This window comes from Haplochromis burtoni, unplaced genomic scaffold (assembly GCF_018398535.1).
Source record: "Haplochromis burtoni strain Fernald_Lab_line unplaced genomic scaffold, NCSU_Asbu1 Contig_3, whole genome shotgun sequence".
Lineage (NCBI taxonomy): Eukaryota > Metazoa > Chordata > Actinopteri > Cichliformes > Cichlidae > Haplochromis > Haplochromis burtoni.
Window position 1 is genome coordinate 5,126,453 of NW_024582364.1, and position 16,274 is coordinate 5,142,726.

Sequence of the window (16,274 nt, forward strand, 5' to 3'; positions counted from 1 at the left end):
GACTCCAGGGGGAACCCTTGGAGCTCAGTGACAAAACGCAGATATAGTAGTGTAACTGCCAGGTAGCGTGCTACACCCCGTACTTTGTTTACTGAGCTGAGTAACGACAGCAGTGTTGCGGCACCCTATCGGCTGCAGATTTAAGAACTGCCGTGTAGGGATTTAAGACAAACACAACTCTTTTGACTTCTGTCCACTGACACCCCCCCACCTCTCTTGTTGTAATTGTTTGTTCCACACACAAACTCACATGAGGCAAACATTTCTGTAACAGGAGAATCTTGTCGCAAGTTAGTGTTAAAGTGTTTTGAGACTTGTTGGTATTGTCTAACAAACAAAAAATATATGTATATATAAATATATACAGTTTACTGAATTGCTAATTTATCGGTGATGACATCGTGCCATTTGCTTCCAAAAAACAAAACAAAACTTGTGAACGAACGTTGGGGGGGTAAGGTGCTCTTTGTGTTACTATTTTTTTAATTTAAGCGTATTTCCTTTTCTCAAAGTCTACCTAGTACAATCTATTACAACACTAAGATGAAAATATAGAGTAAATTATTTTGTATCGCTGCCCAAACAATAGGACTTGTAGGTGTCACTGCCTTCCTACGATGTAGCCTCAAAGTCTCTCAAACATTCTGCTCCAATCTTTGTGTTTTTTCCCCATTTTTTTGACAGTAGCTTTCTAGAAATCATCAGTAGAAGCTTTTTATTTTTTTGTGGCAGTTTTAAGGCAAACCTGTTCGTTTGCAAAACAAAACAAAAAAACAATTTTTTGACATAAAGTGTCAGTTTTTTGTGTTGTTATTTGAGAGGAAAGATAAACTTGCCTTACCTCTTTTAAAAAGCAGTTGCCCGTGCGGCGACTCAGCAAAGCGACTAACTAACTGCTTGGGAATTTGCAACCACGTGCAAGCTAAATTTTTTTGCCTTTTAAGCAACTTTAGTACAGTTTTGTTTCTTTCCTGGTCACGACTCTATAAGCTAGAAGCACTAATACGCTTTATGGTAGTATTTTTTGTTATGGTTGTGTTTGAACAAAAAGCCCATTTGTTCTTTATTTTCAGTACCTGTAACTGTCCTTGTTAGACCTGTAGACGGTAGTATTTTCTTTGGCATGAATGTTTGACATATGCAGTACGACCTGTGTCAATAAAAGAAAACGTTCAGTCTGTATTGCGAATAAGTGCTTTTAAAAAACAACAACAAAAACAACCATATAGCTGAAATAAAGGCCTCCGTGAACCAAGAGACATTAAAGTCTCTGTTTGTTTTTAGATTCTCCTGAAATTTTAATGAGCTTTTCTTATGTTTGTTTTTGTTTTAAAGTTGAGTTCACATGTTAGGGTCCTATAGGCGAGAAAATTAGCATTTTGTTGCTTTTCTCCTGCTGTGCAGTGTCTGCCCTCGCAGAGGAGACGGGTGGCCCAGAAGGGAGGCGAGAGGTAATTGAAAATGCTAACACCTCATAATGACTCAGCACCAGCGTGTGATAGGTCAGCTATGCTAATCAGAAAGAGACAGAAAAGCGCAAGAGTGGGGTGCGGCGCGGTGGGTTTAGGGAGTTTAGAGTGATGCATCTTCTCCGCTGAGCAGTGCGACAGCAGGGCATCTCCTGAGCAGTGAGAAATTATGACCAAAGGCCATTTATGTTCTAGCTCATTGACTAGTCCATTCATAACCTGGACGTCTTTGAGCTTGTCTCACATGCAGCAGCAGTATACAGCTGCTCAGAGTGAGACATCCATCATGCTGTCACCCTCTCACTCAGTGAACACTGTACAGGAGGCTCTGACAACTTTTTCATACCATCTTGGACTTTTTGCACGAGGCCCTTACAGATGCTGTAAAGTCTCCTGGCAAGTCTGTGATGCTTGGTTATTTATATGCAAGCACTAGTCTTTAAAACAGTAGAAGACCATATGGTTGACCAGCTACATTGTTATACAGAGTCGCTAGCCTAAATCTAATTTAAACTACGTGTCAGTGGGATAAAAGCGACATACTTTCTTTTATGGATGGATAAAAGTGGTGTGGTTGACACAAATCTGTGGAGGCTTGCTTCCACCACTGGGAGTGGATATCTACGAGTCAAAATTTTTACCTACTAACTCAAACTTCTGATAAAATAACTTCAGTGGCGGGAATGTGCTTCCATAAAGTCGTTTCTGGTTAAAAAGGCTAAAGCTGGAAATTTCCTAGCAGTAGCAGGTCATAGGCTTGACTACCAGTACACATTTACACACACACAGAGGGCAACAAGTTACTTATTTTTCTGAGACTAGTAAGAAACTGAACTGTTTGACTGATCTCAGCCTCATCTGGGGTCAGCTGTGAAGCCGTACCTTATTGCCCAACGATGTTGCAGACATCATTGCTTCTCTGGAAATGTCTTTCACAAGAGTGACTTTGGTTTGGGATATTCAACCATGACATGTGAGTGTAATGTTCGCCTCATAAAGCCATAAATCATTTGAATACCATTACAAAACTGGCTGGTGGAGCCAGACTACTCTGTGTATATCACTCTTGACTGACTGCAGACCCCGCTGCCATGCTGACTGACAGTCGGGGTGCCGGAGACGCTGCTATCTCTCGCCTTGCCGCTGCCTGATCCTGGGGAGCATCCCTGACCACCTCACCCACCAGTTTCAGCTGCTTGAAGACTCCAGTGTTTGCTGACGAGGCTGCGGGGGCCTGTTACTCCCACACCGGGGGGTCAGCTAATCCACTCGCTGCCCCGCGGAGTGTGAGTGATGGTGGCCCAGCACGGGCAGGCTTGAGTGAGCAGCAGATAGATATGAAACAAACCCCCGGAGAGCGGACCGGGGCGACCACGATCAGGAAAATGTCTGCTACCCCGCTTCGAGCCTCTGCTGTGATGACTGAGAAGGGTCAGTGACATCCATCTGTCGGAGGACTGAGCAGGGGGGAGGAAGGTGTATGGCTCCCCACCCCCTCAGGCTTCGCCCTTGGCACTGGCTCTGAAGTTATGACCCGACAGACAGAAATAAATGCACTCCACACACATCTAACGTGGAGTGAAGTTCCTCACAGGGCTTGCACATGCAGAGCTCAGAGCACATCACAAGGTGGCAGTACACCCAGCGACTAAACACTACTGGTCTCTGCTGTCATGAAGGGCCTTGTATTTGTGGACAGCAACACAGTCTGTTTTGGTTTTAGACACCATTTTTCCTCATCCTGCCGCTCCAAAACGACCGCACCAGTTTAAATTTACGAATGCATGCAGAACATGACGAGCTGTGATCCCACGGGTCCTCTGCTAACTGAGCAAAAACGTACCCCTGGACCCAGAGGTAACACGCAATGAAAACAAGTTTACTTATTGCACATGAAATGCATTTTTTCTGAGTTATCTGTATCGACTGGTGAGTTTTGTTTAGTTTTTTTTTTAAAAAGAAGGTAAACTTGGTGTGGGTTTAGACCTCGAGCCATTTCTTAGTGTAAACAGCATTGGAGAACTTCAGACTTCAAAAGCTTAACGTTTTCTGAGCTTCAGAAATCAATTGCTCCATGACTCCAGTCGGGCCACACAGAAAGACGGTGAAAATGCTTTCATCCATCTTGCTGTGGCCCGGTTGGGCTTTTCCTGCCATGTTGGAAGCATTGATCTCTGACTGTCTGAAGGTCCTCTCTCTCTCTTTCTCTCTCATGTCATGCAGTTCAGAAGTCTGGCTGAATTTATTGTCTCAGTTTATGGTCGGGCTGAGCAAAGTGCAATCTGGTTGTCTGGACAAACTCTTCGAGGACCAGAGAAGAAGGGAGGGACGTGACAAAGGGGGCCTGGATTTGTACATTGCTGCATTTTGGGATCACTTTTTTTTTTTTTTGTAAAGGAATTTAACACAGTAAATTGTTGACAGACATGAGCAGTTTTATTTTTAACCACTGGCACAATAAAGATAAAATGTCTTTATGTTTGTCAGTTTATAGTTGTTTTTTAAAGAAATTAATTAAAGTCATTCGAATGGCGCGATATGATACAATCCTTCACGTGTTTTCATGTGTTTATATGGTGACGGTGGTGGTGGGGGGTGTACCTGCAAGCTCCACCTTAGATAGTAAAGCCATAAACTCAGTTATCCTCTACCTCAGATCCTTCTTCAAAACATATAGGCCCCCGACTTGCTGATTGCTTTATTGATATCGATCTGGGCAAAGTGTCGAACCACTTGTTCATCTCGGTCAGAAGCGGTTAATCGGTATTTATCCAATGGGAGGAGATGGGGGAGGTCGACACAAACAACGTCTGAATGAAACTGAGTCCTGTAGGTATAAGGGCATAAGGGAGCAGGAGGCTCAGTGCCAGTTTATCAGGTACTCTGTATTAACGCAGAAGACCTGAAACACGTGTCCACAGTGAGCCGTCACAAATACATCCATAAAAATAACCAGGCGAGCTTTAAAACGCCAATCAATAATCCATGCAGTGGACTGCACAGACATGTAGTTTACTGAAAATGTCAAATGTCTATGACAGAACATGGAAAATAGTAAATGTAGTGAAAAAAATGCAACAATCTATAGAAATCTCATCATAAAACGACTGCTGTCAGGACATAATCACTTAAGAAATGAAGCTTTACGACCCTTTTAAGCAACACAAGTCAATACAAGTGAGCTCAATATAATCCAGTATACTAAAAATGAAATGACATACAGCCGTAATAGCAGTCGCTGTAAATGATAACAGTAGATTACAGGGAACAAGTCAATAGTAGCTTTTCATTTAAATGTTATTGGGCTCTCCAATTTGCTTCCCTCTGTCTTTCACACCTTTCCTTTCTTAACCTTGGACTGTAAGTAATCATGAGCAACTGTATTCAAATGGTTTGCCGCCGAGGGATTATTCATGCCCATTCCTAATCTTAATTTGATGTAACATTAGAGAATTTGCCTATACTAGCACAAGCGTGGAAAAGTATGCTGCTATATCACATCCTTATGTGAATTAATTACAGTTTATTGGGCGTGGAGGTGCTGCACATTCACAGCTGCAAGCTGAGCACTCAGAACGACATAAATACTCATTAATGGCAGTTGACATTGCATCAGCTGCAAATGCTTTGTCCAGGCGTTGCATATCATCGCAGTAACATTTGATGCCTTGCTAGCTGAAAAATATTAATGCGAGGCTTTAAACTCTGTAAAAATTTAGCAAACGTCCTGCGGCTTTTGACCTATTGGTCGTAGCCCACTCTTGTGCCGTCCTTATCATCGCAGCACGATTGGAAACTGGAGCCGTCGAGCCACATTTACAGTGCAAATGTTATCGTTCCAGTGACACTTTAAACAGTCTTTATCAATATATAGTCATTCAAGGTTTATGAGCTTTGATAAAATGCCACTAGCGAGCAGGGTCATTACGCTGTGTAGCTACAAGGTGTCATTTCAGATTACAATTATTATTATTTTTTTCTGCAGAACATCTGGAACGAGCTGATGCTCAAGAGTTTAAGATAAATACTCGGTGGGTCTAGAGAGCAAAAGATATTGATTTCCCCCCCTCAGGAAGAGCAGCGTGAGGGCAAACTACGGTGTAAGTTTGGCAGAACCTTATCGGCCTATTATCTTTAAAACAGTGGGTTATCATAATTGCTTACTTAATAATTCTATAAAGCCGTGGCGCTGCAACCTTTGCCTGGGCAGTAAACTGTCAAGTGCTCAGATTGAAAAGATTCATGATGAGGTTAGAAAAGCTGCAAAGATTAACAGGCCTAGAATTTCAAATCAAGTAAAAATGGGTCAAAGTACATCCAGAATTTGTGATTACATTGATTTACTAAGGCACACGCACGGCTAAACCTTTCAAAGAGGCATTATGTTCACATTTTAAGCTACTTCAATTAATCATTAAACACTACAAGTATCAAATCAGGGCAGCTAGTAACCAGCTCCAACACTGTGGGTGTCTTTAGATGTGATTAGTTTCACGGCATTACAAGCGCGCTGAACAATGGGGTAGCCGTACTTCATCAACAAGCGCAGATCTCAACACACTGTGAACCCTCAGCTAAGCAAACAAGGCGGCGTTGGTGTCGCTGTCCTCCGCACGCTGCCAGGTGAGGCTTGGGGATGGTGAGGTGAGGTGGGGGGGAGATCAGCATTCAAAGCCACAGTTTCTAATCATTGTAAAACCAGATAGAGACAACAAAGAAACTCCCCAGAAGCCAGACTTTACTGAATTCCCCCAACTAATGCCTTTTTTTTTTTTCTTTCTTACGTTCTCTTTTCATTACTGGAAAACAGGGGCTTCTATTGAGACAGCAAATGCTACAATGTACATCTGACAGGTGCTCGCTTCTGCCGAGCAGGCAGTAACCTTGGAGGGAGTAGACAGGAATGTAGCAGCCCTATCTGAGCTCAGAGGGAAATGCTGACTGCAAAGACCTTTTTTTTTTTTTTTTTGTTCTGAGAGAAAAATCAATATTCCAGAGTCCATCACATGGCCAGGCAATTTGGTGCTTTTTTTTCTCTCTCTCTCTCCAGGTGGCTTCCAACTATGTGAAACAAGCTCAGAGTGACCCCTGGAAAAATAGTTAATGGCTAACTTCTTTATCTTTGTTTTACAGCCAAGGGTTGTACCTCCAAATCAATACGTGATACACAAATATCTCAGGGCTCCGCGTTCTGGACGGGGAGCGATGACGAGGGCCTGAGAGTTAGCCAGCTTTACACCACCTGCCAGAGGAGAATGATCTGATGTGGAAGGCCAGAAGCTTCTGGTAGAGTCAGCGTGAAAAGCATGTGGTCAGACTGTGTTAGTCAGATTCAAACTATGCATTGCTGCTTTTAAATCGGTGTTAATACTGGTCTTTTAATGAAGGGAGATTAAAGTTTGAAGTTTTTCCCCATCAAACTGAATGTCGCGTCAGATAAAAAAAAGCTCAGTTAAGAAACAGACGGTTGATTTTACACATTAGTTCAACTGGATTGGATGAAAAAATTAAGGGGAGAACAAAAGCTGTATCGCTTAATGGGCTTAAGAGGTGCTGGTAATCATCTCAGTCTTCTCCCATAATCCACTGCGGGAAAATCTTTCAAGAACGGATTTATTTTTTATGATTTGATAAATTGTTAAAGCCACGTTAAGGACATGAACTTCACAGATATAAACATTGTTCTGTGATATTTCAAGTCGCACTGGAATAAATATGATGAGTTGAGCTGTAAATGCGGCCCTCTGCCTCCAGTTTCTGTTAATATTTGTGTCGGTGGGCAGCCTGGGAATGCAACACATGGGCCTCGATAGCAGACCCCTGCTTTTCTTGTAGTGTTGCTGGTACTGACAGCTGGAACTAACGCAATTTTTTTACAGCAAAGGCCAACAAGCTTGAAATTTTCTCGCCTCTCTCAGTCTACGCTGGCCAAGATAGTTGATATCTGTCACCGTCTGGTCCTTCGTCCCTGCAGACCTTGCGGTAAATCAACAGAGTGGCTCCCAGACAGATAAAATGCCACATCAGAGTTTAAGAGGCCTAAAGCAGGATGCAGTTCCCAACCAGCGTCATGGTGAGGGAAGGGAGCATCCACTTAGGGAGGGCAGACAACCACCCCCGTCCTCCCCCTCCTCCTCTGATAGTAGCCGTAATCTCTGAGGTTGACCTGTCAGTCAAATCTTGGAGACAGATGACGTGAGGCCCCTGATAGGCTGTCTCCAAAGGAGGAGACACCAGCCGGCCGCGCTGGCCGACGGGACGGAGAGCAGGACTCAAGACGACGGACGGACGTATGGCGGGTCCGATGGGGGGGGGGCACATGAGGAAAAGGTGGGTCAAAGAGGTGGTGTGGTGGAGGAATGCCGAAAGCAGGGAGCGGTGGGGGTCAGGGAGAAGGTCTCCTGATGAGCAGGGAGACGGCGCTTTGCTGGGGATCGTTGCATGGCTGACAAAGTTTACTTAACACCAAACCCCTGGGAGCACGGGTCACAGAGGGGGGGGGGGGACCACATTCGCCTCCAGCTCAAAGGGTTAAGTTTTTGTCACAGGAAAAGGAGGACAGTGGAAAGGCCTCTGTGTTTGCTGATATAGTTTATAAGTAGTTATCAAATCCCTAAAGAGACCAACAGACTTACTTTTAAAATGATCACCTACCCTGCTATTTTTAAAAGTATAACACACATTTTTACTATTATTACTATAACAATTACATTTCACAGTTTTATTGCTTTGCCGAAATAATGAGGCTTTGTTGACACTTTAAGTTTCGCCTAACGACTCTTACCGTCATCTGTTTCATCCGAGTCGAAGAAGCTGTAACATCTGTCAGCCAAACACGTGATGCCAGTAACTACGAGCTTGTAGTAAAATGCTCGTATTTGTCTGAGCCAACACACTGCTCGTTATCAATATTGGATTTCCTGACATCACGCCGCATAACTGCAATGTGTTTCTGCAGCCGACTTTTGAATTCAGACGTCGGAGTTTCCCACAGTAAAGCGCGTTAATGAGGAAGTGCTTTTATTTCAGCTGTTACAGACCTTACAGTGGGCTAAATCCTAACTCTGATGGCTGCGATGTTTCCTGTGCTTTGGAAAATACACAAACAACCCTATTGTTATTTTATTATAACACTGCAGTTTCCCATCAGTGTCACCATCTTTGCCCCGCTTTAGGTACACATAAGGTAGGTTAATGCATATGCCCCATTTTCCCACAAGGGTTTTGCACTTTCACAGAGATGTACTGTCACTGGGCAACTGACAAAGGCTATCAGTATTACTTCAATGTCAACAAATCCAAAGTAATCCTGAATGAGTAGTGATAGTCATTTGTTTAATGTAAAGATGTTATCAATTTTTACAAGCTTGCAGTGTTGGCTAACTTCTCCCATGTTCTTTAATAATCAGAGTCTTCGCCTCAGCACCCGACTGAGGAGAGAAAGCAAGCAAGTCTTCCCTTGATCGCAGCTACTGCCCATGACTCCCATTAGATTACAGAGGAGATTTATCGAACTGGCTTCCGGTTTTTTAGATAGGATAGTGACAACACTTATCTCCAGATATTCCCTTATCAAAAAACAATTTAGAGAGAGAAACAGACATTAGCTCAGATTTTTTTACATTGCAGAGTGCTCCAGCTTAGCCTCCTCGGTACAAGGGTCTGTTTGCACTGTGCACACAAACCTCCATCTGCCCGGATAGAGAGGCATTAGCATTGCCTTAGTGCTCTCTTGATGTCACTGCCATTACGTTTGCATCAAGCTCTTGGACTTTGAGTCTTGGTTAATTCTGCCTGGATGGGGAACCTCCAATCATAACGGAAGAGAATTGGTTGCACTGGTTTGCATTTAATTTCATGCAGCGGTGTTGACTGACCGTGCGGCTTTAGTAGATGGTGAGAGAGGTCACCAAGAGGTTATCCTGATCTGGGCTTGATTTTAACCGTGTATTTATCAGGAACCCAGGGAGGCATGTTTCTGTGTGCTTGTGTTCCTGCCAGTGCATGCTTGCACCTCTGCGCAGAGAGAAAGAGAGACGCTGTAAGGCAGGAGTTACTTTTTGAAGCAGCTACAAGATTTTGACAAAGGTATTTGTCAAAGATGTGTGTGTGTGTGTGTGTGTGTGTGTGTGTGTGTGTGTGTGTGTGTGTGTGTGTGTGTGTGTGTAAAGCCAGAAGGCCATCTGGGGGAGTCAGTAGGCAGAAAGCATACACTGCTGTGCTTATGACCCTGGAAGGGTATCAAGAAAAGAGACAGAAGAGAGAAAAACACAAACTTGGCAATAAAGTCCCACAGAGCACGCCTGTTTTTATGAAGCTAATAACAACGTTTGATTTACAATTATTAGCCAAGAATCTGCTACCTTTTTTTTTTTTTTTTTGACAAACATCTGTTGGCATGCTAGATGAGCCAGTTCGTGAAAAGCTCATGTGCCCAACAAGCATTCTCACTATTTGTTCTTTCCATGGATTACGCCTGTAAAATAGGCTGCAGGTGTTTGGGCCTTGGAGCACGGTGTCTAGGGGCCACGTTAACTATTAACACAGCCATATAACACTGTTACTGATTACCACCTCTCGCTCCTGAGACTCCCACTGACCTGAGTCACAGGTAGGAATCCCACATAGGTGTGGATTTGCTCTCATGGTGTGGATCACCTACCAGAACCACCACATGTGGTGTTGGAAAGCGGCCTCCCTCCTTTTCATAATTCTGTTTTCTTCTTCTTGTTCATTGTCCTTCTTAGCTTCCTTCCCTCCCACACAGACATGCAGCTGAGTCACCTCCCTCGCTGGATCTTTTTCTGTGACCTTCATGGTGACCTTTATCCTCTCTGCCATAGAACGCCAAGACGTGAAGATGTCTGGTATAAGAAAAAAGTGGAACCATGTTTAGCATGTAGTGCTGGAGGTACTTTAATCTGGGGCAAAAGTCTAAGGTGTGGGGAACCACAATGAATGACTCACAGCATATGTACAGCAAGGCACGCTGCTGAAAGACGCTACATTACTTTGTCATTTTTTAAAGCTTAATCATATCTTATTCAGTAGTTGATGCCTTACCTAAGTTGAACCCCCTCCTATACTCCCACTCCCCACCAGGCCTAAGCAGTGATTATTTTATTTATTAGACAAAAGCTACAAATGTATCTAATTAGCCTAGTGTTCCTGGAAACATTTTTTACATACGAAAAATTCTAAAAACTAAACACAACAATAAAGATTTACAATATAATAAAAAAAAGAGTAGTAAACTAGACTATCTTTCAGCTGATATCTATCCATTTATGTCCACTAATCAAGATATGCTGAATCATTTATTGCATTCACTTATTTCTCTCCTGCTGGCATACATACAATCACAGGCCATTTTATTAGGTACACTTTGCTAGTACTGGGTTGGACCTGCTTTTGCCTTCAGAGCTGCCTTAATTCTTTGTGATATAGACTCAACAAGGTGCTGGAAACTTTCCTCAGTGATTTTGGTCCATATTGACATGCTGCTGCAGATTTGTCAGCTGCACATCTACTGAGAGCTGGTGACTGTGGAGGCCAGTTGAGTAGAGTGAACTCATTGATTTGAGCTTTGTGACCATTGCACATTGTCCTGCTGAAAGCAGCCATCAGAAGATTGGGATCATAAAGGGATGAACATGGTAAACAATGCTTATTTGCTACTAAGGGGTCCAAAGTGTGTAAATATCCACTACAATATTACACCACCACCAGTCTGCACTGAACCTTTGATACAAGAAAAAAAATTATCTATATTTCCAGGTTGTTTACACCAAATTGTAACCCTACTATGTGAATGTGTCAGCAGAAATCATACCAGTCATAAGACCTGGCAAAATTTTTCCAATCTTGTGCTGTAAGGTTTTGGTAATTCTCTTTAACAGTGTGGTCTTCTGCTGTTGTAACCCATCTGTTTTTCAGGCTTCTAAATGCTGTGTCTTCAGTTATGCACTTCTGCATAGGTTGCAAAGAGTGATTATTTGAGCTAGTGGTGCCGTCCTCGAAGCAGTCTGACCGTTCCCTGATCTCTGGCATCAACAAGGCATTTTCACTCAGACAACTACTGCTTACTGGATATTTTCTCATTTGTAAACAATTCTCTGTAAACTCTAGAAAGGGTTGTGTGGGAAAATCCCAGGAGATCAGCAGTTTCTGAACTACAATCACTGTTTCAATGTTCAAAGGCACTTAAATCATTTTTTTCTTTATTCTGATGCTCAGTTTGAACTTCATCAGGTGGTCTTGACCATGTCTACGTAGCTAAATGCTTTGAGTTTTGCCGTGTGATTGACTGATTAGATATTTATGTTAGATTGAGCAGTAGCCAGTATGTGTATATATCACACAGTTAACAGTTTTATAGCAGATTTATCCAACTTCACCTCTTTTCAGTCCAACAATCTTTCAGGCAGAAACATAACAAATTGAATATTAAATGGTTTTCTAACTATAACGGTCCCCAGAGTACACCTAAAAGCTTCCTTACTTACTTTGACTCCCATTATACATAATACTGAGATGGCTATAGCGAAATAGTCTGAACAGCTAAAAAAAACATTATTTACACCGTCTTCTAGTCAAATTCTTCTATGTTTTTGTTTTCTCCTAATTGATGCTTAGTGGTTAGTTAAACATTTATAATTACCCAGTTGATGGCCCCCTTTCCAAATAATAACCTCTTCAATAGAGCCGGCCTGTTTGAGAAGCAGCTGGTGGCTGAAAGCAACATTCATCGAGCAATGAATCTCCGCTTCTGCTGGCATAAAATGATGAATGCTGTAAAGTATCTTTTGGTGATGTAACGACCTAAATACTTACAGACAAGCATTTTAATACAATCAAAACCTTGCAAAAATCTGAACTGGAGCTATGTTGTCTCAGTCCTCTTACTGATAATAAATCAATCAAAATTGCCTTTTTTATAGCTGCTGTATGCTAGGTTAGCATATATAGGGAACCCATGGATAGCTAACCGGCTAACCGGCTAACGGCTGCGTTTAAAAAACACGTTTTTTCGCGCATTAGCTTGTGTTGTGGTTTTGTTGATAAACCAAGTGTTAAGCTTTTAGCCGGTGTGACAGAGTGGAAATCCTTGTCAGGGCAATTCTACAAGCGTCATGTCCAACAAGGGACAACTCTCCCCAGCAGAAATGTATGCGTTATTAGAGTAAGTACCTATCATACATACAATACTATGCAAAAGTCTTGAGTCACCCCTCACTTTGATAAGAAAATAAGGAATATGTGCACAAACAAACATGAAAATACAACGTTTAAAGTTAATATTTGATATGACCACCTTTATTCTTCAGCAAAGCCTTTAAGTGGTCTTCATGAAGATTTCTCCAGGCTTCTTGAAGCACATCCAGAGCTCTTCTTTGGATCTTGGCTGCCTTTTGTTCTGTTCTGCATCAGTCCACCATTGTATTTTCATGCAACCTTTGAATAACACAAAGTTAGCATGCTTCAGTTTGTTTTGCAGAATATTTTACAATATGAAAAAAACCAAAACCCTGTAACTTCACACCATGTATCCGTTCAAAAAAAAATGAACTGTTCAGAATGAGGACATTAAATGTAAGCTTTAACTTTCCAGTTTATCAGATGTGGCTGAGCAATCCTTACCTTTAAAATGATCTCCTTCCTCTCCTCCGTCTTTCTTTGCTTTTCACTTGCTGAAAAAACACTGCTTCCTTTATGCTCGCTCCTCTTCTGTTGCTAAACAGATGCTGAAACATCCGGATGTCCCGCTGACATACCAAAAACTGTCTACCTGAAAATGAAAGTGTTATAAATGTGTCTGTCATTAATGGTATAAAGTCATTTGGAAACAGAACAGTTCTCATACAAGGTAGAAGCTGCAATGAGTTTTTGACAAAGTGATTTCTTTACATCGTTTATTTATTTAGGTAAAAAGTTTTGCTGAAATTAAAAATGTCTCAGAAATCAATATAATATGATAGAATTGACATAAAAGACTTGATTTTGTTGTTTTTACACACACGCCTTTTGTACTTCCTGCTGACTGAGTGATGCATAGACCATATACATTAATGGGACTGTCTATGTGCTTCCTCCATTAAGGTCAGTTGGGTTTGATGTGTGATGCAACTTCCCTCAAATGCAAGAGCAGTCAGAAGTACTCAAGTACTTGCTTCGTTACCTCCCACCTCCGATGATAATAACTAAAAGACAAAACCTGGGCATCGTGTTCAGGTCATCTTTGCCGTTGTTCCACGCATTTTCTCACACTGCGTCATGTGGTCACACTGAAGATACCGTTGGTATCTGACAAGAGCTCCATCCTCGCCTTGATTCGCCGCTGTTATCACGTCGGGTTAATCGTGCTTCATGGATAATATCAGTCCAGGCCTCGGGCTGGAGCGACGTCTGCCTGGATGCAGCATCTTGAATCTACAAGGCTGCGTTCTAGCAGATCTGTAAACACTTGGCTTAGTGGAGCCTACGAGGCTAAGCTGCTGACCGGCGTCTATCAAAACAAAGCGCACACACACACTGGCCAGGGTTCGTCTTAATGTCAGTAAGAATAATGGCAGGGGTCAAACTGGAGGACAGCTCCTTTTTGAAGTTCAGAATCTGGTTTGTAAACAGAATCAAATTCTCTTTTCTCTATGCTCCCAAAGTAATGTACCAATGATTTAATAGCCACAGGTGTGCTATTCTGGAGTTTTTTATACATATATTTATATGTATATGTATTTAGGCTGCTGCCCCCGCGACCCGGCCTCGGATAAAGCGGATGAAGATGGATGGATGGATGGATGGATATTTATATTATGGTTATACAACTAAAGTGGTTATACAACTTTAGTTTTGATAACATTCTTGTGAAATAACTGGAGATGTGGACGTGACTTTGACACTGAAGGGAAGTCGGGCCAATCGAGAACTGAGCCAATGGTAATTCAGATCAGCCGTGTCTTTCTTAGTCTCTTTTGTTGGAGCACACAGTTCAAGTCACAATAAGCGACTTAACTGTACGTGCCGCAGATCGCCCTGATATGGCCCTTTTTGTGTCCAGTCCAACAGCCGACCCAGTGTTGGTCAGAGCTGAAGCTGAATGTGTTTGTTAGAAAGAGCAGAAGGGCCCCGTGCTAATTCACTTGTGCATTCAAAACCAATCTGTTGCTGTGAAGTAAAAGGGACGTTCTCGCCTTTGCTTTTTCGACCAAGCTGCGAGTTTTTTCCGCCAACGGGGACGCAGACCAGCCTGAGATATTATACTCCCACCATGGGCAAACATGCAAACACAGCGAGCCACTGCTCCGCGTGGTACAGTACACACCGTTAGAGAGGGCACAAAGGAAGGTGCATGATTGGTGTGTTTGACGGCGATCTGATAAAACCATAATTGGAGCATGTAGAATGCATATGTTTTTCAGTCAAACAAAAGCCCTGGGCACGCCATAGAAACTGCCTCTCAATGTTTTCATTGTCTGGCAACTGACTCAAGTGAAGGAGAGGGCGACAGAAACCTTCAAGTCAGTCTGAGAGTGTGTTTAATGTGTGCGGAAGGGGAGCGGCGTGTACGTGCGTTTATCTGCATGTGTGTTTAAGTGTGAGAGGCCGAGACGAAGCGAGGCCGTACGGTCACAGAAGGACAAGCGCCGTGCAAAGTCGGCTATGTCTGGTGGAGCTCTAGACCCTTTTGAGAGAAGCTTATCAGATCATAAAAGAGCTTATTTGTTCTACTTGCTGAAAAGCTGCAGACATTTTTTGCACACATTTTCTCCTGGAAAGGAGTGTATTTACAAAAAGGTCAGGACCGATGTTCGACACTTCCTACTGGAGGGTTACTATGAGACATCGGTGGTAGTTCTTTGCGACATCCACGTGCCCAAATTACAAAATCGAAACTTTGATTTCGTCTTCCCACATCTGCAGATTTTTGAGTCAATGCTTTTTGTAGAGTTTTCTCTCAACCAATGACCACTGTAGGAAGTGGTTTTGGTGAAATTAAAAGACAGATTTCTGTACAGGATGGAAGGAGAGAACCCTCAAAAAGTTACAGGATAGACTTTAACTGATACTAAATGCGACCTTTTCTGTGGCCTGACCTGTCTAAATTGTATAGATGTATACACACAGTCATTCATTCATTTGATGAATTTGTGATGTAAAGAAGAGTATCTCAGTTTTCTTTCTTTGGCTCCATAGCGTCACAGTTGCTCCTTTTTGCACTTTTTCTGAAGCCATGTCTCATTTTAAACCTCAGGCATGACGTGTTTAACCCTATAAAGAATGGAAAAGGAAATAATTACCAAAAAACCCACCTTTTTTTAATGGAGTCTTCAAAAAAAAATCCCAACAAAACCCAGACATTATATGTTAATTGCCTATATGAGTTTAAATTTACATAATATTTGCTGCCACCAGCAGTTTTTGCAAAATCTCTTGTATCAAATATGATAAACTTGCCGTTAAAGGGTTAAAGCACAAGTGACCAAGACAAAGCCTTAAAAAATAGATTGCACAAGTTTGAGTAAGTTGCGGTGCTTGAAGTAAGATATGGGTTTCTTGCAAATGGCAATAAATAAATAAGGAAGGCTTGAGAAAATCTGGTGAGTCATTACTCTTTTATGGCTTTTTCACGCACTGGAGTCCCTTCTTATAGTCTAACACTCTCAAACACCTGGTCAGCTTCTTAAAAACGTAAAGATTTTGTTGTTTTTGTTGAGTTTTAACACAAATATATATGACATAAATTCTGCAGGTTTTTCACTGATTTTAAGAATCTGTAACTAAGGCGCCATCAGAAGGAAGAGGTAA